The sequence below is a fragment of the Macaca fascicularis genome, chromosome 15 (genome assembly GCF_037993035.2).
Source record: "Macaca fascicularis isolate 582-1 chromosome 15, T2T-MFA8v1.1".
NCBI lineage: Eukaryota > Metazoa > Chordata > Mammalia > Primates > Cercopithecidae > Macaca > Macaca fascicularis.
In genome coordinates this window covers 6,809,257-6,823,043 of record NC_088389.1, presented here as the reverse complement: position 1 = coordinate 6,823,043, position 13,787 = coordinate 6,809,257, and the positions used below count along the sequence as shown (strand labels likewise).

Here is a 13,787-nt window from a genome sequence, read left to right as displayed (position 1 = left end):
AGAATTAATGTCAAAGAGTAATTTAGTGTTCTTTTTGAGTCGCCAGCCTTGCTGTGGACGATTCGTGAGTCCTTGGTGGTCAGGGCCACAGCACAATCGGTGGGCCGTCTGTTCCCCACCCTGGTGGATACTTTCTCACCTAAAGAAATGTATTCTGTTAACATGCCTCAATTAGAATATTTTCGTAGGAGACAGAGTAATGGCTCTTGTTTTAATTTGTAATAGATGGTTACTGTAGCAGGGTCAAGGTTGAGACTTGCAGTGTAGCTCATGGAAAACATTGATTAGAAACACCCAAAATATATCACCAGCTTTGTTGCTGCAGCTCCAAGGGACTAGGAATGCATATATATATTTTTCTTTTGTTATTATTTATTATTTTTATTTTTGAGACAGAGTCTTGCTCTGTCACCCAGGCTGGATTGCAGTGGCATAATCTCAGCTCACTGTAACCTCTGCTTCCAGGGTTCAAGAGAATCTTGTGTCTCAGCCTCCCGAGTAGCTGGGATTACAAGTGCCTGCCACCATGCCCAGCTAATTTTTGTATTTTTAGTAGAGACAGGGTTCTCACCGTGTTGGCCAGGCTGGTCTTGAACTCCTGACCTCAAGTGATCTGCCAACCTTGGCCTCCCAAAGTGCTGGCATTGCACACATGAGCCACTGTGCCTGGCCGCCATGACCATTTTAAATGTGGCACTGAATATCTGCCCTTTTATTTTTTTAAGAGGTGCAGATGTCACCCCTCACACCTCTATTCTGGGGCTGGCCTGGGCTGGCCAGCAGGGTTCCCAGGCTCGAGGCCGTGTCTGAAGTGTTGTTGGACAATGTGGATCTGTGACCCTTGGTCTTTGGGGACGTGGGGCACCCCAAGACACCCACAGTCTTGCGAGGGTTAATGGCTCCGTGTGTGGCTGCTGTGAGGCAGCTTTGGGCGGGGAGGAAGGAGAGCAGAGCCCATCTGTCCTGGTGCAGAAAATGCCCAAGAAAGTAAAGAAATGGTACAAAAAAATCATCATCTGCCCTGGTGCCATTTCTGTTAAAAAAAAAAAAGAAAAGAAATATTCACTCTGAATGTGGTTCTGTGCTTGAGGAGGATAGAAAATACCTGAAAAGACGCACAAAGTGTTCTTAAGGGGTCAGCGCTGGGAAGTGGGATGGGAGGCTTGGGAGTGTGTGGAAAGGAGGATGCGGCATATTTTATTCTAGTCTATTTGGTAGAGCGAGTGAGGAAAGTGAAGTTTGAGTGATCCGAGCAGCTCGGCCTGGCCATGGGTAGATCCCAGCGTGTCCCGCCTCCCGCCTCCAGCTGCAGCTCTATTTCTCAGTCACAGATGAGACAGGTGGCCTGAGGCTGTGGGCGGAGGAGGGGCAACTTGGTGTCCCCAGCACGTGACTGTCCAGGCTGCTCTTGGGCCAGCCTGAGGGAAGGGGCGGAGGAGAGCTGGGAGGGTGCACAGTGCGTCCCCCTCCCATGCCCTGGGACTGAGGTGAGCCCAGGCTGCTGTCAGGATGGAGGAAGATGCCCTCAGGACGGAGGAAGAGGCCGGTGGAGTTTGGTCAGCAGCCAGTGTGGTCTTTCCCACAGGGGATACTCAGTGCACCAACTCGCAGGAAAAAACTCTGCTTTAGTTTTTAAATTTTGCTCATTCTGTTTATGGTGCTGGTCATGGTAAGATCTGGATATTGTTGGTAGGAATCAGTGTCAATTGCATACAGTTGACTCTTGTCCAACACAAGCTTGAGCTTTGCGGGTCAACTTATAGGTGGATTTTTTCAACCAAACTCAGGGAGAAAATACAGTGTTCTGCTACGTGAAACTCATGTCGGAGGGCTGATTCTTTGTACACGCAGAAAATACAGTGTTCCTGCCATGTGAAACGCTTGTCGGAGGGCCGAGTCTTTGTACACGCAGGTTCAGCAGGTCCACCTGTGCGGTTTGAATGTGCCTGGATTTGGTGTCCATGGGGTCCTGGAACCGACTTCTTGAGTCCAGCGAGGTTGGCCCCGGGATCGACTCCTTGAGGACAGCGAGGCTGGCCCCGGGACCGGCTCCCTGAGGACAGCAAGGCTGTTTCTAGTAGCAGGTGGTTTATTTTGTGTTTTCCCCCTGGCTCCACACCCCGTTCTCAGAGACACGGCTGTCACAGGGGGACCAGCTGGGGCAGGGGAAGAGTGGAGGGCACCTGGTAGAAGTGGCCATGGGCTCTCTTAGGAACGATAACCGTGGCATCTACCGTAGACGAAGATGTTGTTGGTCTGCACTCTTCTCGTGTTGGTCTGGGGCATGCAGTGGCTTTGGGCTGGTGTGGTCCACAGCTCCGGGGTCCGTGGTCCCCGACCCTGAAATCCCATCCGGTGCTGTGTCACCTTGGGCAAACTGTCTCCTGAGGGGAAGGGAACAGGGAACAGCCCTCCCCGCATGGCCTCCCCAGCACCACCCACTCACAGGACCTCCAGTGTTGACCCTGCTGGGGGTTCCTCTCTCCTGGGGGGACCTTGTCCCAACAAGAGGACTCCACGGGCTGCAGGAGGTGTCGAGCTATTTTCTCTCCTGGAACTGGGTTGCTGGCAGCTCCCAGATGCAGGAGGAAAGGCTCAGAAGTGCCTTCATAATAAGGAATTGTTGACGTTAACTTTGGACGGCAAACACTGCTTACATTTCCTTTTCCGTTTTGATGCGTTAATGGTGTGTGGCAACACCGTGACACACGGGGATGCGGGTGATAGGTGACCCCCCCCGCAAAGGGGCCGTGCACCTGTTTGATAATAAGAAGGCATGCTTCTCTTACTGCAAATAAAACTTTTAATGGTTTTTCTGCCAGAAAGACCCTGTCCTTTATGCAGGATACATAGAGGATCATTTGGCAAAGGATTGGGGATTTGGGGTTAAACTAAAAACAAATTAATTTCATTTTATAGCACTCTGAACCCATTTGAGTTAATTATTCATTGAGAATTTGAATAGCACACACTGTTCTGACTTCCAATTTCCCCCTAATGGACAGCATTTGCTGTAACATGACAAAACCCTGAGTCTTAGAGTTACTGGGTAATGTGGAAAAAGTCAAAGTTGGTTCTCTGTTGTTTTGCTTTAAGGAAATGATATTATTTTGCAGCCACTTAGTTTTCTCCTTTCCAATAAGAAAAATTGCTTTCTTACTACCTGACAATTCGTGAAGGTCAAGGGGACACAGGCTGCAGTGCATTAAAAGCCACCATCAAACGTGGACGTGGACCGAGTTTTCCCCTGTTCTCTCCCACCATCAAATGTGGAGGTGGACTCAGTTTCCCCCGGTCTCGCCCATCATCAAATGTGGACGTTGACCCAGTTTCCCCGTGTTCTCGCCCATCATCAAATGTGGACGTGGATCCAGCTTCCTCCTGTTCTGGCTAACCATCAAATGTGGACTTGAACACACTTTCCCTCTGTTCTTGCCCACCATCAAATGTGGACACGGATTCAGTTTCCCTCTGTTCTTGCCCACCATCAAATAGAGATGTCACCTAGTTACCTTCTGTTCTCACCCACCATCAAATGTGGATGTGGACCCAATTTCCTTCTGTTCTCGCCCACCATCAAATGTGGACATGGACTCAGTTTCCCTCTGTTCGTGCCTACCTTGCCACCATGGCTCATTTCACAATCACTCAGGAAAGGAAGAAATATTATTTTTAATAGGCATGAAGGCAGTTGTTCTTAACCTAAGGAGCAGGACATAATTCCAGCAATGGAAATGACCAGCTGAGTGGGTCTGTGTGAGGTTTGGAAGAAAAAAAGGATTTTACCTTCCCCCCTCTGTGTGTGCCCACCTCCCCCAGTTGAGAGTCACAGATTTAATTACTTTAATTTTGAGCTTAAAATAATTTGACAGCCTAACAAAAACTACTACAGTCCTATAAAATTCTGCTGTGTGTTTGGTTTTTCAGTTGTTTTCTGAATATGGTAAATGAATACATTATGAGTTGTTATTTTAGTAATTGTTGTAAAAATTAATGTTTGTTATAACCAAGTGTTATAAAGTTAATTTAGCACCAAAGTAAAGCTAAAGCTGCATTGATTTCCCACTGTACTTGTGCATAACAACGGCTCCATGAGGCAGGCGCTGTGACCCTGCAGTCTGGGGGGAGCAGGTGCCACCTGGCTGGTGCAGTCGCTGCCTGTCTCCTCTTGCTGCCAGGCAGCTTTGCAGTTTCCAGGCTATGTGGGAGTTGAGGCGGGTGGTCAGTAAGAGACGGTGGGGAGTTGGGTGGTGCAGGTTGGCGTGGGGTGGAAGGAGGCGTGGAGAGCCTGGGGAAGGCTGGACAGCAGCTCCGGTACCTGCACAGGGGGGCAGGGTGAGGCGGCACCGGGCAGTGGGTAGCTTCTGGAAACAGCCCTTGAGGTTTTTATAGACGAGTCTGTCTTCAGTTCTGCACCCCTTTCCTGCTGAGTCCGGGTGGAGGGTGGAGGCGTCGAGCGCTTGTTTCTCCAGTTGAGGGCCCGTGGGACACAGCCAGTGTTTCCTGGAGTCCCCTCACCTGGGAACGTGCCCTTGCTCTTTTCAGAACAAAACAAATCTTAGTTAAACTTGACACATCACCTTTCCAGAAGGTGTTGAAGTCTGTATGCCTGTTAAGTCACCTAACTTTAAAGAGTAATGATACAATATGCTTCTTTTTAGGGGAGAAAACCTAGCTGATTTAAAAGATAAAATCAGAGGTTGGGGTCGCAGCATTTTGGAGGAGACTTGGTTTATGCAGGATACATAGAGGATCATTTGGCAAAGTATTGGGGATCCCTAGTGGGCAGCAGTGTTTCCTCAACTGTTGTGTTTGCTCTATTATTACATTACAGAGGTGACACTTCAAACATAGGGAAATGGAAGACAAAACAGCCCCCCCCCATTCAGAGGTAAACGTTATCAACATATTCATGCACTTCCTTCTGCTGTTTTTGCTCTTCACTTTTTATTTTAAGACCGCATTCGTAGGATGGATATATAATTGTTTATGGTGACTTTAAAAGCACCTTTCTTGCTAAAAAGAGTATTTTTTCAGTCTAGAAAATTTAGACAACATGTTTTGTTTAAAAATTAATTATAATACCACCATGAAGTCATCAATGTTTTTATATATTTTCTTGGTCTCTTTATGGACTTAATATATACAATTTAACAAATTGGAAATAACGTAATTTTATGCATAAAATGTTTCTTGGCTTTAGAGATGGAGCAGAGAGGAGGCACAGGGCTTCCCGCTGGCTGAGGTCCTCCCAGGGTGTGACCAGCAGCCTCCCAAGTTTAGGGTCTGCACGGAGTAAGATTTTTAAATTGCCTTACACCACAAGCCCTGCAGTCATGCGCCCCTTTGATAAGGGGGTGTACTCTGATAGATCTTTCAAGACAAGTGTGTGCTGGATCTGAGGCTATTTCAGCTGCTTCTGGAGACGGCAGCTCTGGGACGTTTGTGCCAGCTCTCCCTCAAGACCCCACGGATGCCACATCCTCGTCTTTTGGAATCCAGTGTTGTAGAGGAGAAGTCTGAAGCAAGTTTGATTTTTGCTTCATGGTAGGAAACTGATGTTTTCAGGCTTTTCCCCTTTATTTCCATAATGAAGATGATGTCCCACCTTATCCAGAGGTGTTTTTGTTACCTTGTCGGGAATGTCCAGCCCTTATGTGCCCCTTCAGGCCCTCAGTCCCTTTCTCAACTTCCTCGCAATCTTCCCCATCTCATCCATCTTCACTGTAATTCTGTTATTTTTTTCATTTTTGTGCTCACTTTCCCATGCGACTTGTTCTTGTTTCACAGATGCCTGTGCCAAACTTTATGTCTGAGGCTCGGAGGCCGTGTTTGATTCTGTCTGCCTCTGCATGTACTTTTGAGAAGTGGGGTTGGAGGTTGCCCCCCAGGTGCTGTTTCAGCTGGACCTGCCCAGACTCTGTGAATTGGGGGCGTCGGGCAGAGCCCATGTGGCTCTATGGTGGGCCGTGTTGCTGAATCGTACGTCTGAGGTTTGGGGGCCGTGTTTCATTCTGTCTGCCTCTGCATGTACTTTTGAGAAGTGAGGGTGGGGGTTGCCCCTGAGTGTTTCAGCTGCACCTGCCCAGACTCCCTGAAGTGGGAACGTCCGGCAGAACCCGTGTGGCTGGCTCTACGGTGCGCTCTGGTGCCGACAGAGCAAGAAGCCGCACTCCCAGGACGTGCTTGCAGCTGTTGGTAGGTCTGGGATTGTGACAGGATGATTTCCTTCTCTAAAATACATCTCAACTGTTATCCAGAGGGTTGGCTGTAGGCTTTCAACAGCTTCACTCTTCTTAGTGACCAGGAGACAATTCACTAAACAGAGTTGCTGTCAGGGTTTAATTAGGAATTTCTGCGAGAGGCTGGCAGGACAGCTCCCTCTGCAAGCCTCCTGCAGACTCCCTGTCCCCACTCTTGGGCCCAGCCACCTGCATTGGTCTGTGGAGGCTACACAGTCTCTGTTCTCCTAAGGGGCTCCTGGACTTCGGGGCAGCCTTGGTAAGCTGATGTGTAACTCCCAGTCTCTTCTCTCTTTAAGTAAGTGCGTTCATGAATCCTGATCTTCTAAATTGTTTCATCTTTGTAAAACAGCCACAGTTTCCTAAGCCACCTTGTGTCTGAATGTGAATCACTTGTTATTTTTCACTGCAGAATGAACAGAACTGGAATCATAAGATTTAGAGGGTGATGAAAAGACAGAGGTTAGCATATTCCATTTTCTCACCTTTTCCTTACACTTTTTCCTTAAATGCACCCCTCGTATGTCTGTGAAGTTCTTCCCAATTCCGTAACGTCACTCCATCCTCAAGTGGAACATTTGTGAACAGTAGCAAGTATTGATGTGTACACCTCTGCAACCCAGCAGGAATTAATGCTTTTTATTTATGAATGGATGGTCATCGGATGGCCAGAGGGATTCCCTGTGAATTGCGGGGGTCCTCATGCCTGCTTGTGAGTGACATGCACATGGCGAGGGCTAGAGAATCTCAGTCTCTGTGATTCGAGTAGTGACATCGTTTACGCAAGGCAGGTGGATGACTCTTTGAGCTTGGCATGCTCCTGGGTGGCACAGCACAGCTGACAAGGAGTGGGGCAAGGGCTTGTTCCACGAGTTTCTGTGTTTTTGTTGTGGTTGTTGTTGTTATTTTTTTAGAGATGGAGTCTCTCTCTGTCACCCAGGCTGGAGTGCAGTGGTGTGATCTCGGCTCAGTGCAAGCTCCGCCTCCCAGGTTATGCCATTCTCCTGCCTCAACCTCTCAAGTAGCTGTGACCACAGGTGTCTGCCGCCACGACAGGCTAGTTTTTTCGTTTTTAGTAGAGACAGGGCTTCACCATGTTAGCCAGGATGGTCTCGATCTCCTGACCTCGTGATCCACCCGCCTCGGCCTCCCAAAGTGCTGGGATTACAGGCGTGAGTCACCGCACCCGGCCAAGTATTTGTCATTTTTTGAAAGCTGCATTTAAAGAATGAAATAGACCAAACAGAATTACTTCCTTTTGAATATTTAATACTGAGTCTACCAGAACACTTAAATATAGTTAATGTATTCAAATAATAAGAAAGAACTTTCCCTCTGTTTCCAAAGCAAAAGTATAAACAACCTTTTACTTGGTAGAGATTTCACTATGTTTCTGAAAAGCCAGCAAGCACTTTTCCTGAAATAGACTCGTCTCTTCCTCTGCATAGACCCTATGAACATTTTAGCTACATTTCTGCTGTATGTGGATGTGATAGATTATAGAAAATTCCTTGCTACTGGAACTTCACAATGCTTTCCTTTTAAACATCAAATAGAAAGTATGGATAGTAAATCTCAGATTAGTTGCCATTCTCGATCTTGGTAGAGCTGCCACCAACGGCCTCTGTCAGTTACAACAGATTGTATCTCCCCAGCAACCAGGCTTAGATTGCAGACCGAGCCAGGCTCACCCAGGATTCAGTGCAATGTCTTCCAAAGCTGTAGCCACTGCTTTTGGAGGAGACTTGAGAAGTCTTCCCTTTGATGCCTGTGCATGGCTGTTCTCAGATCACAGCAGCTGCAGCAGCATCTTGGAGGATGCCGGCAGGGGTGTCCTGGGTATTGACACCACGGCAGGGGCCTGCAGTGTCTGAATGAAATGGGCCGTGACACTGAGCAGCCTAGAGGAGTCCACAGCCACGTTTCAAAGGTGCAGTGGCCCGAGGTGCACCCCAGAGCACTGAGGAGCCTGGAGTTGACCCATCACGATTCCATTGAGAGAGCTGGCTGAATTCTGTACCTGTGCGGGCAAAAGATGGCTATTTGCGCTTGGCCCCTTCCCAGGCCAGGGCTAGGGAGGTTGTCTGCACAGCTAGTGGGAGCTTAACTCTGTGCACACTCGGGACCGAGTCCCGCTCCTTTCTGTGAGCCCAGGGAAGATAGACATGCCGAGCTCTCCTGGAAGAGGGCCCTGATGAGTCAAGCTGAGTTTCAAGATGGTCGGTGTTGTGGTGTGCGTGGCGGGATCGGAGTCGGTGCATGCTGAGTGGGGGCCCGGGTGCTGCTGTCGCTATTGGGCTCAGCAGACGCTGAGGGGGACGTGGCTCCTGTGGTACTTGGTGGTTTTCTCCTCACAGGAGTGGGTTTCCCTGCGGTGAAGGAGTCGGTGCTGTGACAGGCAGCCTGGCAGGAGGAAGGCGCTGGTGGGGTTGTGCCCCGAGGCCCCCTTCCTCTTAAGGAGAAGGAAGGGGGTTTGGGATCCTGCTTCCGGCTGCGCTCCCTTGCTAGGTTCTTGGCCTCGGGGGCCAGGAGAAGCTGAGTGCAGGCCTGAAGCCTAGACCCCTTCCACAGCCCCCGTGGCGCTTGTGGTGCTATGTGGGAGGTGTCCCTTGGAACTCCAAGCCCTACCCTGGCAAGCCCGCCCATTGGGGCGTCTCGGGCACCTGCTGTGTGCTAGGCTCCGTGGTGGGGTGGGCTGTAGCAAGGGCTGTGGGGTAGAGGCGACACGGTACGCGGATGGTGATGAGAAGCATCAGGGAGGCAGTGAGAGCACAGCTGAGAACTGCAAGGAGGGGACTGGCTGTGGGTGTTGGGGCTCAGGGAACTGCGTCTACCCAGAGCCACAGCGGCCAGTGAGGGCAGAGCAGGGGAACGAGGACCAGGGAAGCTGTGTGTATGGTTCGCATCAGGTGTGCAGGTCTGCCGGGCTGTGCTGCCCTTCTCAGTCCTGGCTGGGCCTGGGGTCCCAGAGGGAACGGAGTGTCCTCGCATCTCCCTCCTCTTGTTTCCCTGTTGCTTCCTGGTCAAGGGATGCTTCTTTATTGTAACTCTGGCGGTTATTCTGCATATTAAGAGGAGTTTCACAAAATCGTAGGGGGAGAGGCGGACTAGGGATTCTTTTTTTTTTTTTTTCGCCCCCTGATTTTACACGGAAGATTCTACTATCCCTTAGTGTGGAGGCAGAGTGCAGATGCTCTGCAGTTATCTGTCCAGGAAGAGAAGAGCTGCTGGGAAGTCACAGATCTGATCATTGCAATAGCACTGACATTTTTAAGTGGCAGAATGCTGATGTCTATAATAATCAGAGTAAAACTTCTGTAGCTTCAACATAAAGATGCCGAGATGATCTTAGAGCCATTTCGTCCTTAGATCCTTCTGCAGTGTGGAGTGTGACATCTCTACCAGCCTCTGGTCCGTGGCTGCCTGTGGGTAACTGAATGCTTGCAGTGTAAATGAGAAACTGAACTTCTAATTTTATTTAATTTTAGTCAAATTTAAATAGCTATATGCGCCGGGCACCGTGGCTCATGCGTGTATTCCCAGCAGTTTGGGAGGTCGAGGGGGGTGGATCATGTGAGGTCAGGAGTTCAAGACCAGCCTGGCCAACAAGGTGAAATCCCATCTGTACTTAAAAATATAAAAAATTAGTGGGGCGTGGTGACAGGGGCCTGTAATCCCAGCTACTCGGGAGGCCGAGGCAGAAGAATCACTTGAACTCGAGAGGCAGAGGTTACAGCAAGCCGAGATCGAGCCACTGCACTCCAGCCTGGGTGACAGAAGGAGACTCTGTCTTAAAAAAAAAAAAGATTAAAAAAACCCTACATGCCCCTAGTTGCTTCTGTAGGAGACGGCATGGTTCCAGAAGGTAGACTTTGTGTTAAGGACTGTGCAGCGTCAGGCTGGAGACAGTCTCCCTTCCTAGCAGCGTGGGCCCCTGGGCTGCTCTTCTACCAGAAGGGATGGTGGCGTCTCGGGGAGATATCTGTGGACTCAGATCTGTGTGGATTAGTGACTTGTGTTACTCACAGATACTTAATTTTATGGGTAAATGAATACCTGGACTGGCTGCAACTTCAGGGCGAGATTTGGGAGTAGGGAGTGAAAAGTGACGACGGAATCCTGGGCTTGTCCTGCTGCCCCCAGGACCCGGTTGGGGCGCCTTCTCTTCTGAAGTCCCAGCAAGTGGTCAAGGTACCCCTCCCCTCTGAAGCCCCCAGCAAGTGATCGGGGCACCACTCCCCTCTGAAGCCCCAGCACCTGGTCGGGGCACCCCTCCCTTCTGAATCCCCCAGTACCTGGTTGGGGCGCCCCTCCCTTCTAAAGCCCCCAGACTCTCCTGGCCTGTGGTGCTGCTTCTCCAAATGCTGCCCTTGGCTGTTTTCCAGGAGTCACCTGCACCTGAGCAGGCTACATGTGTCACTTCTTGTCGGATCTGGGGTGTCCGTGAAGCTCATTTATCTTGTCTTCCTCCTCATGTGCTGTATCTCACCTATTGTCTGTCTGAGTTCGTGTGAGTGCGTGTAGTGCATTCTCAGGCTGTACTAGGTGCTTAAGTGACAAGAACGTCTTAGAGCAATGGACTGTCTGCTCCAAAGGACGCTGTGCATGAATTGACACACGATTTACTTGAGGGGTTTAAATTTCCTGGGTGTTGGAGACAATTAGGGGGAAACAAGATCTAAAAAAGCTCCGGGGGATGAGGAAGACAATAATGAAAAAAATTGCTCTCTACACACTTAGCAGTTGATTTAATTTGTAGGTGAATTTTGTATTTTGGGAACTACTAAAGCTACTGTTTGTAGGGATTCCTTGATGAGCTTCTTGTTTTCTGTCAAGTAGAAAGTAAAGTGGATGGGTTTTGCCTTTAATTCTGACTGACTAGAATATACTTCCTTTTTCCCCCCATTCACGTTAGGTTGGGGATTGGACTAGAAGAGCTGTAGGATCTCTTTTTTTCTGAACTTAAATGAATTTTTTCTTTACTCACTTTTTTTTCTTTTCTTGTTTTTTTTTTTTTTTTTTTTTTTTTTTTTTGTGAGCTGCTACTTTTTCCTTCAATGCACTGTTCTTTGGTTTGGGAAATGGGCTCTATTTGTACCGTGCTTTAAATGTACACAATCGTCCTAAATTGCTGCTTTTCGTTAAAGTCAGATATAACATCTTAATTAAAATGCCATCCATAATTCAGGCACAGTCTGAGGCCTGGAGACCAATCCCTCTTGTCACTTCCTTCCAGCCGTGTCTCCTTCCCTGGCCACATTGCCCCTGGCCACATCTCCTCCCCCCACCACGCCGTGTCATCCCCCACCACGTCACCTCTGATCACATCACCTCTGGCCTCACTGCCTGCCTCCCTCCCTCCTGGTAGCCTCTGTGGCTCCTGCTGTCTACCCTCCCATGAGTCTGTTGAAGGCTCCTTTCCCGTTTTCTGCTCCTGAGTGGGTCTCAGGGCCTGGATGTTTCACAGGATGCAAGTTTCTTCCCTTCCAGCCGCGGGTGTCTGAGCGACAAGTCCAGAGAGGGCACTGAGCTCTCCTTACCCACTTGGGGGCCCCGAGCCCTGACCGCCGACCACCAGGGCTTTTCTGCAGCATGTGGGGCAGACTCATGCGTGAATATCTGCCTGGCTTCCTCCTCCATAACGTGAGCCTTGAGTACTTGCTGGGTACCTCGTTGTCCACCTTCCTTCCTCAGTAACGTGAGCCCTGAGTATTTGCTGGGTATCTCGCTGCCTGCCGTACAGCTGGCTGTAGCCTTGTCAAACACACTTGACTGGCACATAAACAGAAGTGCTCACCGGGCCTTGGGAGGGCTTTCTGACATGTGGGTGCCTGCTTTTCCCTGTTAGGCTGGAGCTGCAGGAGCCCTCCTAGACCAGACAGAGGACCAAGACTGTGGCCTCGGGGTGGGGGCTGGGGGAGCTCCCTGGGTTTAGCGTGTCGGTGAGAGCAAACTTCAGTCCCGCTGTAGCATCAGGATTCAGGGTTCCTTCTGGAATGTTCTGAGTGAGAAACAGGAAGTGTGCACAGGTGCGTCTTCTGCGGATTTTATGGTTATCTTGAGAGAGCACTGGTGCCTCTGAGCTATGAACCTGCAGAACCATTTCTTCCACTAATGGCCGCCTTTATAGAAAGAATGACTTACAAAAGATGCCACTTCAGATGGAGGTATTTGCAGGTGTGGCCTGAAAAATGAACAAAATGACTTTCATCTCAAGGAAAGTACCTTACATTATTCCCAAGGATAGACATTTGAGCTTTCCAGCGAATATTAAAATATAAAAATCTTGTGTCCACCACTTTCTCATGTGATCAATGGTGATATTGATGTGGGTTTTTTTTTTTTCTTTTCATATAACGAAATGTGGAAGCTGCTCATAACTCTGAACCAGTGTTTTCTAACCAATGTGTGATTACAAAATCGTGTGCTGGTAAAAGCCATTCAATTACAGGACGGACCAGTCGATTTAGAAGGAATTGGGGCAGAAAGATCCGTCGACCAGAGCGCAGACTCTGCATTGCAGACAGCCTGTACGGAAGTGCCACTTGTTACATTTGGCAGCAGAGAATTCCTAAAGTGATCTGAAAATACAATGAAAATACTGCTTCCTACTTGTATATCAGCATGGAGTCGGACTTTCTTCCTAAACTTCAGCCACGGCTCTGCAGCCCACTGAACGCAGATGCAGGCATGAGAACCCTGCTGTCTGAGGTGCAGAGATGTTAGGTGTTTTAACAGGATCACAAACTGTTGCCACGCTGCTGTTTATTTTGGAAAATGGTTTCTTCTTTAAGACTGTGTTAAGATATAATGACTTTATCATTGTAAAATAAACTAAATGGTTACCTTTTTTTTTTTCTTTTTGAGACAGTCTTGCTCTGCCACCCAGGCTGGAGTGCAGTGGTGTGACTTCAGCTCACTTCAACCTCTGCCTCCTGAGATCAAGTGATTCTCTTGCCTCAGCCTCCCTAGTAGCTGGTACTACAGGTGTTCGGCACCATGCCAGGCTAATTTTTGTATTTTAGTAGAGACGGGGTTTCACCATGTTGGCCAGCCCGGTCTCGAACTCCTGACCTCAAGTGATCCACCTGCCTCTGCCTCCCAAAGTGCTGGGATTACAGGCATGAGCAGCCACCACTCCCGGCCTGATGAGAAAGCTTTTTTGTGATCTTGAATAAAGTGCAAAGGGTTCCTGAGACCCAAAAATTTGAAAACCACTGCCTTAAACCGACAAAATTGTCCACGATTCTTCAGTGTAACTTCTAATCTGTTGATGGAGAAAGGACAGTAAGGGTTGCTTTACTTTTTTCCTTTCACAACTCAATGGTGCTGGGACAACTGGGGTATCCACATGGAAAAGGATGGACAGCCCCTCCTGACGCCAAGATGGTCGTGCGATATATGCACAAAGCACATCTCCAGCAAAAACCCGCCGAGTGTCCACATCCAGGGTATCCACCACGGCGGCTTTTTGGTGTTAATACGATGAATGTGAGCAGCAGGTGGTCTGCGTTCTGGGTGAGTGTGTGACTGTGCCACTGCAGT

General features: G+C 49.1%; 1 long non-coding RNA gene across 1 annotated transcript; it reads right to left on the bottom strand.

The window, feature by feature from the left end:
* Positions 1-1,174: 1,174 nt before the first annotated feature.
* Positions 1,175-2,583, bottom strand: LOC141408714 (uncharacterized). The gene is made up of 2 exons (XR_012425014.1): positions 2,235-2,583; positions 1,175-2,053 (listed from the first exon to the last, which is right to left on the bottom strand). It is a non-coding gene; the product is annotated as an uncharacterized lncRNA (long non-coding RNA).
* Positions 2,584-13,787: the final 11,204 nt, after the last annotated feature.